At 49.4% G+C, this 15014-nt stretch overlaps 2 long non-coding RNA genes across 2 annotated transcripts; both read left to right on the top strand.

The window, feature by feature from the left end:
* Nucleotides 1-9296: 9296 nt before the first annotated feature.
* LOC116586803 lies at nt 9297-10967 on the top strand. The gene is made up of 3 exons (XR_004284155.1): nt 9297-10035; nt 10213-10550; nt 10658-10967. It is a non-coding gene; the product is annotated as an uncharacterized LOC116586803 (long non-coding RNA).
* An 8-nt stretch (nt 10968-10975) lies between these two features.
* LOC116586802 lies at nt 10976-12091 on the top strand. The gene is made up of 2 exons (XR_004284154.1): nt 10976-11117; nt 12061-12091. It is a non-coding gene; the product is annotated as an uncharacterized LOC116586802 (long non-coding RNA).
* Nucleotides 12092-15014: the final 2923 nt, after the last annotated feature.

The raw sequence follows: 15014 nt of genomic DNA, 5'->3' as shown, positions 1-15014 counted from the left end.
AGCAGAGAACTTGGAAGGTCCTGCTCTTCCAGAACTTCCTGTGCTCAACCTCAAACTGGATTTGGGCAAATGAAAATCTCCTCCAGCTGTCAAGAGAGAATTCAAAGGATCCCTCACACTGATGACAAAGAGTAACAGAATCAAGTTTCTTAGAGTCAGAGACATCAATAGAACCTCTTTCCAGAACAGCTGTGAGAGGGGAGTGTCTGTCGGGTGGCCCAGCGCAGAACACTCAGTCAGTACTCAACGGGACCCATGGTGGTGGGAAAGGAAGTGCTTGAGGCTGCCAGCCAATGCCCCTGCCCCAGAACAAATCTAAGACTGTAACATAGTGAGTGCTGTCATGCCTGGGTGACTAATGACATGCCTTTTGGTGGCCAACCAAGCGACTCCGTAGAAAATGGGACCATAGAGAATGAGAATGAAGGGATCATTTATTCAGTTATGGATTCAACTACTCCTTGGTAGTTATATTATTAATCTTATAGTTGGATCCTAAATCCTAAACCTGTACAGTCATTGAGCCCAAGTTGGATAATATCTCAGAAGTTCATCCTCCCGTCCCAAGCATCTCCTTAATGGATGGCCGTTTGGCCTCTTGAATACTTCTGGCGATGGACCTCCACGGTGGACACGGTGAGAAGTCAGAAAGCGCATTCTGGGGTTGGGCTGAAATCTGCCTTCCTGAGATATTCATCCATTGGTGACCCACTTCTGCCCTTCAGGACTTGTCAAGCCTGCTAGTCCTCTTTCCCCATGGGCCGTTGAGTCAAGTGAAAACAGATCTCTTGGCCATCTCTACCCCACTGTCAAACCACAAGTCTCTTCAGGGCCAAAGTAGAAATTTCGGGAAAAGACAAACTCCATGGCATTGTGGTTCATGGGAACTCCCAGGATGTGTGTGCATCTTGTGTTTTTATCTGGCACACAGAGCCCAAGCTGACCCCAAATCCTCAGTCCATGAGCTCCAGTGGCATGTCTGGGTCCCTGTGTCATGTCCCCCAATGGATGTGAGAAGCCAGAGTCCTTTGAGGCCACATCCAGATGAGAAAATGAGCATTTCAAAGAAGGAAAGAATCTAAATGGGATAAGGAGAACTGGGTTCCCACATGGACAAACTGTAACCTTAGGAAAGCCCGTCTCTTGGTCTCAGTTTCCTCATTTGTGTAACGGACTGAAGGATCCCTGAAGGCTTTTCTGGAAGCAAAATTCGGACCAAGGAAAGAGCAGTGCTGTCTCTGGGCAGAGACACCTGCAGCTGCCATCTTGCAGCTCCGTGTGTCCGGATCTCCGCCTGCAGGGGGGACCTACAGCTGAGCCTTCTGCCTGGCAGGGTCTTCCCCCTCCCTGCTTTTCACAGGTCTGACGGCTCTCATCCTTCAGGCCTTTTCTTGAACTCCACCTTCCCTGAAGGCCTTTCCCAGTTACCTCCAAACAAGCCGGTCTCCCCCGCACCCTTTCTCTCGTCCCAGCACTGGTCACAATCAAAGATGTTATTCATTTTATTTGCCTGTTCCTTCAGTCTCCTGGTCCTGTGGGCTCCATAAGAACAGGAGCCCCATCTGTGGTGTTTGCTGCTGGATCCCTGGCCCCCAGCCCAGGGTCTGGCATGCAGGAGGGATTCAGTACATGCTGAAGCAATGAATAGGGGAACAAATCAGTGAATGAGTAAATGGGCCTGATGAGTGGTGGGTGCCCTGTGGACCATGCCCCTGCTGTGAGCCACCGCCTCCTCTTCCCTCTTCCTCAGCCTCCCTTTTCCCCTTCCTTCCTTCCTTCTTCCTGCTCTTGCCCTTCCTTTGCCCACATCTGTCATTTTTATTCCAGCTTCAAAGTGTTTATTCTTGTTCTTCCTTCCCCTTCTCTCCACCTGTCCACCTCCCATCTGCCCTTGTGGCCAAGATGAGCCCTACTACCACTGCCTCCATGAAGCCCACCGAGATATATGTAGCTCACAGGTGTCTGCCCTCTCAGATGCCTAAACCCCTTATTGATCTGGTGCACTGCCATTCACCGCAGCTTCTAGACTTTTCTAGAAGTCTAGAAGAAAAGCATCTAGACTTTTCTAGAAGCCTTCCTGACCACAGCCCCTGGAAGAGACAGAGAAGGTGTTGTGTAAAAACAAATCCACTACACCCGATACTCAGTGTTCCTAGACTCATCTTCCTTAACAGATAACTGGACCAAAGTCTTCAGTGCTCTGTCTAAACACACTGAGCAAGCAAGCAGGTCCACGTCACCCTCCAGCCCAGATCATCTGGCTTCCTGCACTCTATGAATGCCAGCCCTAGAGGTTTACTGTTTATGATGAAAATTTCAAACCAAGACCACTTTGTCATCTGGTGTTTTAGCCCCTCATGACCCACCGTTCTGTCCTCTGAGATGAGCTGGCATAGTTGTTTCTTAGACCTCAAGTTCAAAGCATTGAGTTAACCACTCTCGCTCCTGTGTTCATGACATATAACCGCCATTGATCCTTGTTTAAACTTTTATTTATTTATTCGAGAAGCACAGAGAGAGAGAGAGCAAGAGAGTGAGAGTACACACACGAAGGAGGGCAGAGGGAAAGGGAGAAGCAGACTCTCCACTAAGCAGGGAACCCGACACAGGGCTCCATCCCAGGATCATGACCTGAGCCGAAGGCAGATGCCCAACCTACTGAGTCACCCAGGCACCCCTAATGTTTAACATCTTTAAGTGTATGATGCAGTGACATTAAATATATTCACGTCGATGTGCAACCATCACTTCCACCCATCTCCAGAACGTTTCCCTCACCCCAACAGAAACTCTGCTCATTGACTGCTAACTCCCCACATGCCCCTCCTCCTGCCCCTGGTAACCACCACTCCGCTCTCTGTCTCTAGGAGTCTGCCTATTCAAGATACCTCATCCAAGTGACATCATACAGCATCTATCCATTTGTGTCAGTTTATCTCACTTAGGATAATGTTTTCAAGGTCCACAGCTATCGTAGCGTGCATCAGAACTTCATCCCTCCCTATGAGTGACCCACACCCCATGTACTACACGTCATTTATCCACTCACCTACTGGTGGACACTTGCATTGTTGGCCGTTGTATAATGTGGCTAGAACATTGGTATCTGTTTTTCAGCCCCTGTTTGTGATTATTTTAGGTCTACATCTAGGACTGGGGTTGCTGCTCATGGGGTGATTCTATGTTTAGCTTTCTGAAGAACGGCCAGTGTTCCACAGCGGCTGCGCCATTTTACGTTCCCACCAGCATGCACAAAAGTTACAATTTCTCCATCTCCTCACCAACACTTGTTATTTTGGGGGGTTATTTTATTGTGTTCTTTAATAATAGTGGGTGGAATCTCACTGTGGTTTTGATTTGCATTTGCCTAGTGATTAATGATGTTCAGCATCTTTTCAGAGGTCTTGTTGGCCATTCGTCATCTTCATCAGAAAGGAGAAGTACCTGCATACGTACTTGCCCATTTCTTTCTATTTTTTGCTCATTTCTTAATTGAGTTGTTTGTGTATGTGTGTGTTCTTAATTTGTAGGAGTCCTTATATATTCTGGATATTAATTCCTTATCTGATATGTGATTTACAACTATTTTCTCCTATCCTATGTGTTTTCTTTCCATTCCCTTGATAGTGTCCTTTGATACACGAAAGGTTTTCATTTTGATGAAGTCCAATCTGTCGTTCTTGTGTGTGGCCTGTACTTTTGGTGTAGTACTTAAGAAATCACTGCCATATCCAAGGTCATAAAGATTTTCCCTTATATTTTCTTCTAAGAGTTTTGAGGGTTTGACTGTTATGTTTGGGTGTTTGATTCATTTTGAGCTAATTTTTATATGTGGTATAAAGTCAGGTTCCAACTTCATTCTATTGCACGGGACTATCCAGTTTGCCCAGCAACATTTGCTGAAAAGACTGCCCAAGGGATGGTCTTGGTCCCCCTTGTCAAAAATCAGTTAACCATATATATGAGGATTTATTTCTGGAATCTGTATTCTATTCTTTTGGTTTTTATGTCTATCTTTATGCCACAATTGTTTTGATTCCTATGGCTTTGTCGTATGTTCAAAATTAGGAACTATGAGAACTCCAACTTTGTTTTTCTTTTTCAGATTGTTTTTGGCTATTTGGGGTCCTTTGAATTAGATATGGATTTTAGGATGAACTTTTCTATTTCAACAAAAAATACTATGGAGATTTTGTTGGAGATTGTCCTGCATCTGTATGTGTGTGGGGGGGGTGTATTTTTAACCCACTGAGCCACCCAGGCGCCCCTGGGGATGTGTATTTTTAAGTTATATGATTGTTACTGTTTCTTTGCTTTTTCTCTTTCCACTCTATTTTCAAGATCCATCCACGCAGCTGTGTGAATATTTAGTCCTTCCTATCTCCTTTCTGCCAAACCCTCATGATTACCCATCTGCAGCCCATGGAAGAACTCAGGTTCCTTCTAGTTCTGCTTGACCAAAGCCGCAACACACCCTTGGGCAGGCCCCCTCCGGGCGAGAATCTCTGTGATATATCCCAGCGCCATTATCTGTGAAATAATTGTGATCTGTCAGTACTTATGGGCCCCTCACTGGGTGCTGGGTGCTCGGTGAGCACTTTATATGCCTTCTCCTTTTTTTTTTTTTTTTTTAAGATTTTATTTCTTTATTTGACAGAGAGAGAGATCACAAGCAGGCGGAGAGGCAGGCAGAGAGAGAGGAGGAAGCAGGCTCCCTGCTAAGCAGAGCCCGATGTGGGGCTCGATCCCAGGACCCTGGGATCATGACCTGAGCCAAAGGCAGAGGTTTTAACCCACTGAGCCACCCAGGTGTCCCTATGCCTTCTCTTACACTATCATTATAATAACAACTTCACGAAAATGTGCTAATATTGTCACTTTACATGGAGAGGGGGAACCATGGCTCAGAGAATCACACAGTTAGGAAGTATTAGATGGAGCCGGGATTTTCCCCCACAAGCTGACTGTACGCCAGCTGCTCTGTGAACACCTGGGCTTGCGGGGCCTGGAACCCAACTAGGAAAAGGGACCAACCCAACATTACCATCAGCAGCTGGGGGAGCAGAGTGAGGCCTGGAACTCCGTGACTTGACCCCTGCCCATTAGGGTACTCCAGACCAGCGGTCAGGAGAAGGGTCACAGTGCACACATCTCCCACAGTGAAGGCCCTTCTGGCAGCCCATAAATCCGGCTGGGCCCTGCTTATCCTGTTTACTGGATTAGCGGACTGGGCGTCTCTGTATAAATCATCCAGGGTGATTTACAGGGAGGCCCTGGAAGGTCCGAGGGCCTGACTGACGCGGCCCCTGGGGAGGAGCAGATAAGTGCTGCCTGAGCCCGCGGGCCTGTCTGCCAGTCCCCATGAGAGCTGATGATGGGGACCCACTGCTCTACGCAACCCCCCCCCCGGGTGAGGCCCTCTATGTCCATGCTTCAGTCTGCCCTTCTTGCAGGCCCTTGGCAGCGTTTAAAGGTTCCTAAGGCAAAAATACTGGTACTTTTCTTGGGCAATCTCAGTCACAAGTGTAAAGTAAGAATGAGGAAGTACAAAAGGCCAATTGTGAAAGAACCAAGAGCCAAACTGTGAGGGAACTGAGGTCGCCATCTTCTTTACATAAGACAAGTGACTAACTTCTATAGATTACATACCCTGTGTTGGGCACCAATTCACCTTCTTTTACTCCTTTTACTCTACAATAAGCCTATGAGTCCCCCTAAAACACAGACAGATTAATTGACTTGACCAGGGCCAAGGTCACAAAACTTGAGTGCCAGTAATGAAAATGTGATTCAAAATAGGTAGTCTGTGCTAGGGCCATGAACTTTAATTCACCAGTGCCCTGTTTATTCAGTGCCCCCGCCGGGACAGGGGTATAGGTTAGCAGTAAGGGGAACAGCAGTAAGGGGAGCAGCATTCAGGATATGGGCTTCGCAGTTGGAGAGGCCAGGATTTAGGTCTCAGCTCTGCCATTTATTAGCTTGTGACATGGACAAATCACTTAACTCTCTGTGCCTCAGTTTTCTTATCTATGAAATGGGAATAATGATAGCACCTCTCTCTCAGCACGGGCAGGTCCCCTTCATGTGTATTTTGAGTAATAAGGCAATGTTTTTAAAATATGCTTGGCAAAAAATAAATAAATAAAATAAAATATGCTTGGCACAGTGCTAAGCACATCATTAACCATTCAATAAATGGTAGGCTATGGGGCGCCTGGGCGACTCAGTTGGTTAAAGCCTCTGCCTTCAGCTCGGGTCATGATCCCAGGGTCCTGGGATGGAGCCCCGCATCGGGCTCTCTGTTCGGTGGGGAGCCTGCTTCCTCCTCTCTCTCTGCCTGCTTCTCATCTCTGTCAAATAAATAAATAAATAAATAAATCTTAAAAAAAAAAATGGTAGGCTAGTACTGTTGTTGTCTATGTTCACCCTGATCTTAAGGAGTTCATGAGCCAGTAGGAGACTTATTTTTACACAAGAAGTCCAAAGAGGTTGGAGCACCATAGTGCAGGGTGAAGGTCCCAACCAGAAGGGGTAGTGAATTTAAAGAGGAAGGACCAGAAACCTCATGAAGAAGGTAGCGAGAACCTGAGCTGTGAAACCCGAGCAGATTTCCTAAAACCATAAAGGTGAGGAAACACAGAGATCTTCATTAGCAAAAGTACACGGTGAGTGATGGAAAACATGCCATCAGTTGCTATCCCATGCACTAAATGTTTGCACCTGTCTCTCCTTTGGCTGTGATCTCCGTATCAGTTGAGATGGTGCCTAATTCTTATCAAGTCTTCTCCATGCCTCCCAATGATGAATCACTGGAGGTTCCCAGTATATGATGGATGGTTGGGTCGATGGATGGATGGATGGATGGATGGATGGATGGATGGATGGATGGGCGGAGAGATGGAGATATGGACAGATAAATAAAATAGATAGGGAATAGGAAGGTGGATGGATGGATGAATGCATAGATGAGACTGTAGTTGAAGATCAGGTGCAGGAATGCTGGCTGCCGTATGAGTTCCCACCTCAGGGCCTTGGTCCTTGGGATTCTATCTGCCTGTTTTAGTCTCCAAGATATTTCCTTAGCTTAGCTCTCATTTCGTTTAAGGTTCTGCTGGGTGTGGTGCATAAACAATGAATCTTGGAACACTGAAAAAAATAAAATTAAATTTAAAAAAATAAAAATTTAAAAATCATTTAAGGCTCTGGTCAAAGGCCACTTTCTCAGGAAAGCCTTTCCTGACCACGCCATCTAAAATAAAACCCTCTTTGACTTTTGCCCTCCTATATATATTTTTTAAATAAATAAATATATGTACACACACACACACACACACACACACACACACACACACACACACGTGTGTATTTATTTATTTATTTTAAACTAGGATCCATGCCCAGAATGGAGCCCAACCCCAGGCCCAAACTCACGACCTTGACCTTGAGATCCAGACCTGAGCCAGACTCAAGAGGCAGACACTTAACTGATTGAGCCAGGCTCCCCTCTCCTCTACATATATATTTTAAAGATTTTATTTATTTATTTATTTGACAGAGAGAGGAAACACAAGCAGGGGGAGTGGGAGGAGGGAAGCAGGCTTCCTGCTTAGCAGGGAGCCCCATGCAGGGATCCATCCCAGGACCTAGGATCATGAGTTGAGCCAAAGGCAACCGCTTAATGACAGCCACCCAGGCGCCACCCCCCACCCCACTCCTACATTTTTAATAGTGTTTCTCACTCTCGAGCATAGTAGACATTGGTGTCTTGTTTGTTCTCTCCCATCAAGTGTAAGTTCCATGGTGGTAGATGTTCGCTTTGCTCACTCCTCTGTCAACAGCCTCTACTACATGGCCTGGCACAGTTAGCCTCTCGGAAACATTTGTTGACTGAGTTGGAGGATCTAAACAGCAGCGAGGAAGGAAGGGGGAGGTCCCATCTTGGAACAATCTGAACCTCTTTGCAAAAGTTAAAAAGTGCTCTGTAAATGATAATGCTGATATTTTCTCTCATTGGTTCCACCATGGGAGTGAAGTTCTCCCCACAAGTGTCTGACTCTCCTCTCTACTCTGAGATATCTGAGACATTGAGGGTTTGGGGCTAGGGTTGTAAACCCCACTTGGGTGGATGAGGAAACAGAGGCTCAGGAAAGCTAAGAGACTTGCTCAGGGTCATACAGCTGCAGAGCAGCAGAGCCAAGTGTTTTATCCTTTCCACCTCACGTGTCTACTAGGTACCAGTCGTGTGGCCCATGGGACGTTCTTTCTTGAGGCTGCAATTCCCCTTACCCCAGGTCCACCTTGGGCAGAGCCAAGTGGTGTGGTCTCAGGGGGACTGAGTCACAAGCACAACAAGAAGAAATACTTTTCTGGCCTCCCTCCATCCTGGTTGAGTCTGCTCAGCCCCGCATGGCTCCAAGACAGGGAAGGATGCACTCTGGGCTGACTGGAATGTTCTCAGCACCTCAGCTGGGCTCTCTCGGCTGCCCACTCATCCTGTTCCTCCTCTCCTGTTGACCCAGGCACCCACTGTGGATAGGCACGTCCCATTCATATCTTAACTAATACTCAAAATAACCCGTGACCTATTGCCATCCCCATTGAATGAGGGAAGGCACTGAGGTCTGGGCTGCTTACGTTGTTTGCTGAAGGCAACAAGGCTAACAGGCAAGGGATGTGACTTGAACTCTGAGCCTATATCTCTCTGATTCAAGAGCTCATGCCCCTACCTTGCTCCTCCTGCACCCCATCCCTGGGCTCCCTCTCCTCAACTCTGCCCCTGCTGTTGCCCTTCCCCTCTTCTTCAAGAGTCTCTTCTTCTTCTATGTGCCACCATCTTGCTTTCAGCCACTCACCCCGACCTTTCTCCCCATCCCTCAGTGGTTCACCCCCCACATCCACAAACATTCTCAAGTCTTCCCCATCTTCCAAAAGGAGGCCCACCCCAGTTCTTTTTCTCCTTCTACCACTCCCTCTTTCTCCCTTATTTCACCCCCAAACTTTTGGGGACAAAAATTATTTTATGTGTTCTTTCCATCCAGTACTCCCCACAGATAACTTGATCATTGGACAGACTTGGATCGCAGCTCTCACTCTGCCACTGGGTTATGGCCTGACCTTGATCAAATCGTAAGCCTCTCAGCCTCCTCATCTGTAAAATGGGGATATTGCTACACTTCCCTCCTGGGCTCTTTGCAACCATGAGATAAAGAATCTGAGTTACAATGTCATTGCCTGCTGTCTCCCCAGGACCTTACATGGTCCTGGCATGTGTAGACAACACACAGTATCTGGTAAGCAATTGAAAGAGTTAATATTCTTCGTGTGGGGCCTTTCCTCCCCATCCCCCTCTCCAGCCTGGACCTTAAGTGTCTGTGACAGCCATTTTTGTGTGTGTGTGTGTGGTAAATACACATAACATAAAATTGACCATTCTAACCACTTTTAAGTATACAGTGAAGTAACATTACATACGTTCACATTTCGGGGCAAACCACTATTCATCTCCAGAACTTTTTCATATCATCCCAAACTGAACCTCTGGACCCATTAAATGCTAACTCCTCATTCCTCTCTCCCCTCTGCCCCTGGTAACCACTATTCCACTTTCTATCTCTGTGAATGTGATTCTTCTAAGTCCCTCCTATAGAAGGAGCCATGCAAATATTTGCCCTCCGTGGTGGATAATTTTATGTGTCAACTTGGCTAGTCTGTGGCGACCACTTGCTTGGTCAAACGCCAGCCTAGATGTTGCCAGGAAGGTATTTTTTCAGATGTGATTAACATTCAAGTCAGTAGACTTTGCGTAAAGCAGATCGCTATCCATAATGTGGGTGGGCCTCGTCCATCATTTGAAGACCTTAGGAGGAATGATTGTGTTTTCCGGGATAGAAGGGAATTCTGCCTCCAGAGTGCAACAGAGAAATTCTGCTTATGTTTCTAGCCTTCATACTCAAGACTGCAACATCGACCCTTCCCCGAGTTTCCAGGCTGCTGGCCTCCGTTACAGATTTCAGGCTTGCCAATCCCCACAATCACGTGAGCCAATTCCTAAAAACTCAATTTTGATCTTCCTCTCTCTCATTCTCAGACATATGTATCATATATATTTATGTATGTGTATATACATCCTATTAGTTCTGTTTCTCTGGAGAATCTTGGCTGATACATTGACCTGTTCCCTCTACGTAAGCCTTATTTCTATCTTCTCACCAGCCCAAATATCACCTCCTCCTGGAAGCCTTCTGGAGCGTTCTCACATGGGACAGTCTCCACGTTTAGGAGGCCACCCGCATGAAAGAGCCCTGGGCAGGAAGCTGGATGGAGGCAATGTTCTCAGCTCCTCCATTTCTCCACCTTGCCCCAAGAGGCCTTGAGTTCACCAGCTGGAAGTTTCCAGGACACGCCAAGGATTTCTGTCAGGCTTGGGATCTGACAGCGGGACACCCAGGGCTGCTCTCTGGCTTCCCAGTGCCCCAGGGAGCCAGTGACAAGGATGAAGAGAGGATGGGGCTGCCCCTGGGGACCCCAAGCCCCAGAGGCTCCACTACAAGGTGGTTAGGAACCCATTTTGGAGCAGAAGGTCTGCTTGCTTTTGACTCACCAGTCATTGTCACCTTGGGAAAGCCACTAATATCTGTCATGCCTTCTTTTCTTCCAGATGAGAATAATCTATCTCGGAGAGCACCTGGAGGATTAAATGAGGCAACATGAAGCACCCACACAGAGTAATCACTCCATACAGGAGGATAGGACTACTGTGGTTGACACTATTTTTATTATGAACCAGGTGGCTTTGGGCAAATGGCATAATGTCTCTCCACCCCATTTCCCCGATCTCCAAAAATAACAATAAAAGCTTCACAGAGGGGCTCTGGGCATTCAATGAGATAAAACATGTAGCATGAGGGTGCCTGGCTGGCTCAGTCTGGAGAGCATGTGACTCCTGTCCTCCCGGTCGGGAGTTCGAGCCCCACGTTGAGCGTAGAGATTACCTCAACAAATTAATTAATTAATTAAAATCAAAATAAAACATGGAGCCTGACCCTACAGAGGCAACAGCTATTACAAGTCAACAGCATTTCTACGATCATCATCATGATTTGCCCCGGCCAGCAGAGGTAAGCCCCTTGATTCCTCGGGCTCTGAGGGATCTGAGCATCTGGGTGGAGAAGCCCGGCCCGGAGCCCCCTCCCCGCCCCCCCAACCCCGCCCGGTCCCCCTGCCCCTCAGGCCTCTTTGAAGTCCCCAGGGGCCTCCCCGGCCGTGATAAATGTCCCAGCCCTATAGGTTATGACTTGCTGCCAGATTTGACGTTAACCATCATGCCCTGGCTGGGTGTTTGAAGAAAGTGGCTAAATGCTGCTGGGGCTGATGGGGGAGATAGCCGCCGAGGCCCGTCTTTGAAAGCCGGCCGCCGGCGAGAGCAGGCGAGGAGGCCGGCTCCGCTGCCGCTGTTTAGTCTACCAATCACGGTGGTGACAAGGAGTCTGTGGGCCGCGGGGAGGGGCCGCCGGCGGCCCGGGGGCGGTTCCTCGGCGGGCTCGCTTTCCTCCGGGGGTGGGGGCGGCGCGCGTGTGCTCTTTTCACACCTTTGCGGGAAGCAGAGACAAGGCTGCGGAGGAGAAAGCTGGAGCGGAAGCGCAGGGCCTTGCTCGCTGCTGCCTTGCCTGCCCTGGTTTCCCCTGAAGGGAAGCCCCTTTCATGAAGAGGTTCCTATCCCCGGCTTCAGAGGCAGCCGCCCCGCTCCCCTGGAGCTGCCTCTTCTAGCGGGGAGTCCTTGGGCAAGATCCTTGACTGCCCCCAGGCTCAGTTTCCGCATCTGTAAAATGGGGGCGAATTAACAGCCTCTCTCTCATCAGGTCAAGGGGATGTGTGTGAAGCGTCTTGCCCTGAACCAGGCCAAGCCAGGGCTCAACAGAGGGAAGCTGACTTCCAGGTTGGTTGGGAAGCATTAAAAAAAAAAAAGCCACATTTGCGTTTTGGCTCCCAGGGTGTCCCCAGACACCTCATCCAATTTCCAGTTCACCGCACCCTTCTGCATTCATTCGTTCTTTCAAACAGCTTGTCTCCAAGCCAGAGGAGCATCATCATGGAAAACAACAGCTACCACTAGTGAGCACTTACGACCTGCCAGGCGCTGTGCAGAGCACCGAACATGTCACCGCCGACCTGGGAGAAGAGCATTACTGTGACTGCGGACACTGAGGCTCAGTGAGAAGCCAATGGCGTAGGGAGCGGCCAGAAAAGCCACCGGCCTGCTTGTGTCTTGGGTCATATATGGCGCTGCAGATAGGATGCTGGAAGTCAGAGACATGGGTTCCTAGGCCACTCGATACCCAGAAACGCCCCTCATCTGTAAACTGGGAATAAGGACATCTATCTGACTTCTAGGGTTGGTGGGACTTTGAGGTGAGATTCCAGTGACCAGGGCCTGACGCTTAGCGAGGTCTTCATAAGTGGTAGCCGGTGTGATGTCTGAGGGCCTCCTCTGCACCAGCTTGGGTAGGAGCTGGAGACCCATAGCTCATGGCTTCACAGCGCCTGCTCCACCAGGACAAGCCAGGTTACGCTGCAGCAACAAACAACCCAGTAGTTAGTCAACAAAGGCCGAGCTCATACTCGTGCTGTGTGTCCAACGCAGGTGGGCGGGAGTCTCTATTCACCCAGATGCTCGGGTACAGGAGCTCGTGGCTCCTCCACTACATGCACATTTCCAAGATCCCAGGCAAGGTGAAGAGTCCAGTGAGCCACATAGTGGCTCATAAAGCTTGGATCACCAACATTTTAGCAGCTACCGTAAATCACATGGTTAGGGCTAACCTCAAAGGGAAATCTAACCTTATCGTGCTACAAAGGGCGGGGCGGGGGACAACCGCTTGAAAGTCCCATAATCTAGGAGGGGAGGCAAATATGGACACAGCTACCCTGATGGAGTTATGTCCTCACTAAGCATCGTGAACGCAGAGGAGCAATTCTGTCAAGAGGTCCAGGGAGCCTACATGGCAGGGGTGAGCAGCGGCCTGGTGCTTTGACCAGGGGATGGTTCTGTCGCTGGGGCAAGGATCCAGGGCCAGCTTTCCACGATCCAGGAGCTGCCTGAAACAGTGCAAGATCTTGTGTGTAGGTGGGTTTGTACATTTTTCTGGGAAAAACTTCTTAACTTCCATCATTGAAGACCAAAGAGCAGCAGACGACATCTGTGCCCTTCTCTTGACATCAGTCTTTCTATTACAGCGCAACTTCAAATGCAATGTTCAAACCAGCAGCTGCCCACAGCCTGGGAAGCTGTAAAGAATGTAGAGTCCCAGGACCAGCCCTGACCAACTAAGCTAGACTGTCTGGGGGCTGGACCAGGCAATCTGGGTTGTAACAAGTTCTCCGGAACTGGGGGATGAAGCTGTGAGTGAAGCATGGGGAGCGCTGCACAGTGAACTCCACCACCTGTGGCCGGATAACAGTGTCCGGAGGGCAGCATGCACCCTACCTCCTGCCCCCGGTTCCGCCAAAGGGCCAAGGAGAGTGCGCCAGGCTCCCCGACGGGCACAGAGGAGGTGTTCAGTGAATGTCACTGAGAGAGAGAGACAGGACAGGAAAAGCGAGCAGAGAAGGAAAGAATGGACTAAAAATAGGCACTCTGGAATCAGAATCAGACAGCCCTGGGTTCAAATCTCAGCCCGGCCAGTTAGCAGTGGTGTGTAGGGGGAGGGTATCTCAGACAGGATCCCTCCCCTCTCTGGACCCACCTTCTCCATCTGACCCCCCGGGGATGACGGTCTCAGCTCCCTCACAGGACTGTGCACACAGCCCACTGCCCGGGCTCTCTAAAGGAACAGAAGAGAATAACAATTGTTTTACTAATTCCCATGCTCACTCTCAATAACTCCCTTCCAGAGGTGAGCAGAGGGAAAACCCAAGGTGGTTCCACTTTAAGTGCCAGAGGCAAGAATCAAGCCCAAGCACAGCACATAGGCCTCGTACCCTCAGTGCACATGGGTTCACACGTGCACACACGCGCCCTCTTTGTCCTTGATAACGGCTGCTGAAGCCCCATCTGACACAGGTAGGCAGAGCCCCAGGACTCAGGGTCAGTGGTCAAATCAGTGTTTCCCAGCCTCATCTGTGCTGAAGGAGAACCTAGCAAGTATGTTCAATAGAGAAATTCCTGGCCCCACCCTTGGCGGTTCTGATTCTGCAGGTCTGTTTCAGGGCCCCAGAAACTGCATGTTAACATGTTCTTGGGGATTCTGATCCTCAGCCAGGTCCTTGAGACTTGCTCTCAATTCCAGCTGTTTCAGAACATGTAGATCTGGAACATCTGATAAGGAGATGGAGGTCTGACTCACACAGGACCCTGTACCCAGTCCTGATACTTCCCCCCCCTACCATGAACCCTTTTCTCCCCAGGAAGCTACCTGCCCACCCATCTCCATGATACCCTGTGCTACCCCTCCCCTTGTGGCTTGAAGCAGGGAGAAGGGGCAGCTGTATTTTTAGGTGACTTGGATGGGGGAAAGAGCACTGGACTGGGAGTCAGGAAATGCTTGCCCCCACCACCTTCAGGCACTCAAAGCCTCCAGTCCTGCATCCGTATGTGGGGCTGACTCCCCTGACAGGAGGTCAGAGGTGGACGCTCACCAGGGCCCCACACTGCACAGCAACCCTCCCGCAGCCTGCACCAAACTTGGTTTTCTCCTCTTGAAGTAAGGGCCCCATAAAATCCACCCTGGACCCTGGCTGAGATAGTGGCTCCGAAAGTGCCAAATGAGGGACAGACCCGGCAGTGGCTCTCGCCCAGGAAACTCAGCACCTTAGGAAGGGGAGAGATAAGGCCTCCTCCGTTGCTGCTGGGGGAGCACCCCCTCCTCTGCCGCTTGGATTTCTCCACTCTCTCCCAGCCAGAGGCGTGCCTGGAAGTTTATCAGCCAGGAATGGCAGGGCCTGCTAATCAGAGGCTGCCCTGGGCCAAGGGATTAACTCTGCAGAGCGGAGCAGGCCAGGGTCAGGGGCCCTGGCTA

This window comes from Mustela erminea, chromosome 3 (genome assembly GCF_009829155.1).
Source record: "Mustela erminea isolate mMusErm1 chromosome 3, mMusErm1.Pri, whole genome shotgun sequence".
Taxonomy (NCBI): domain Eukaryota; kingdom Metazoa; phylum Chordata; class Mammalia; order Carnivora; family Mustelidae; genus Mustela; species Mustela erminea.
The sequence above is the reverse complement of the archived record's forward strand: the minus strand, read 5'-3'. Positions and strand labels throughout refer to the sequence as shown.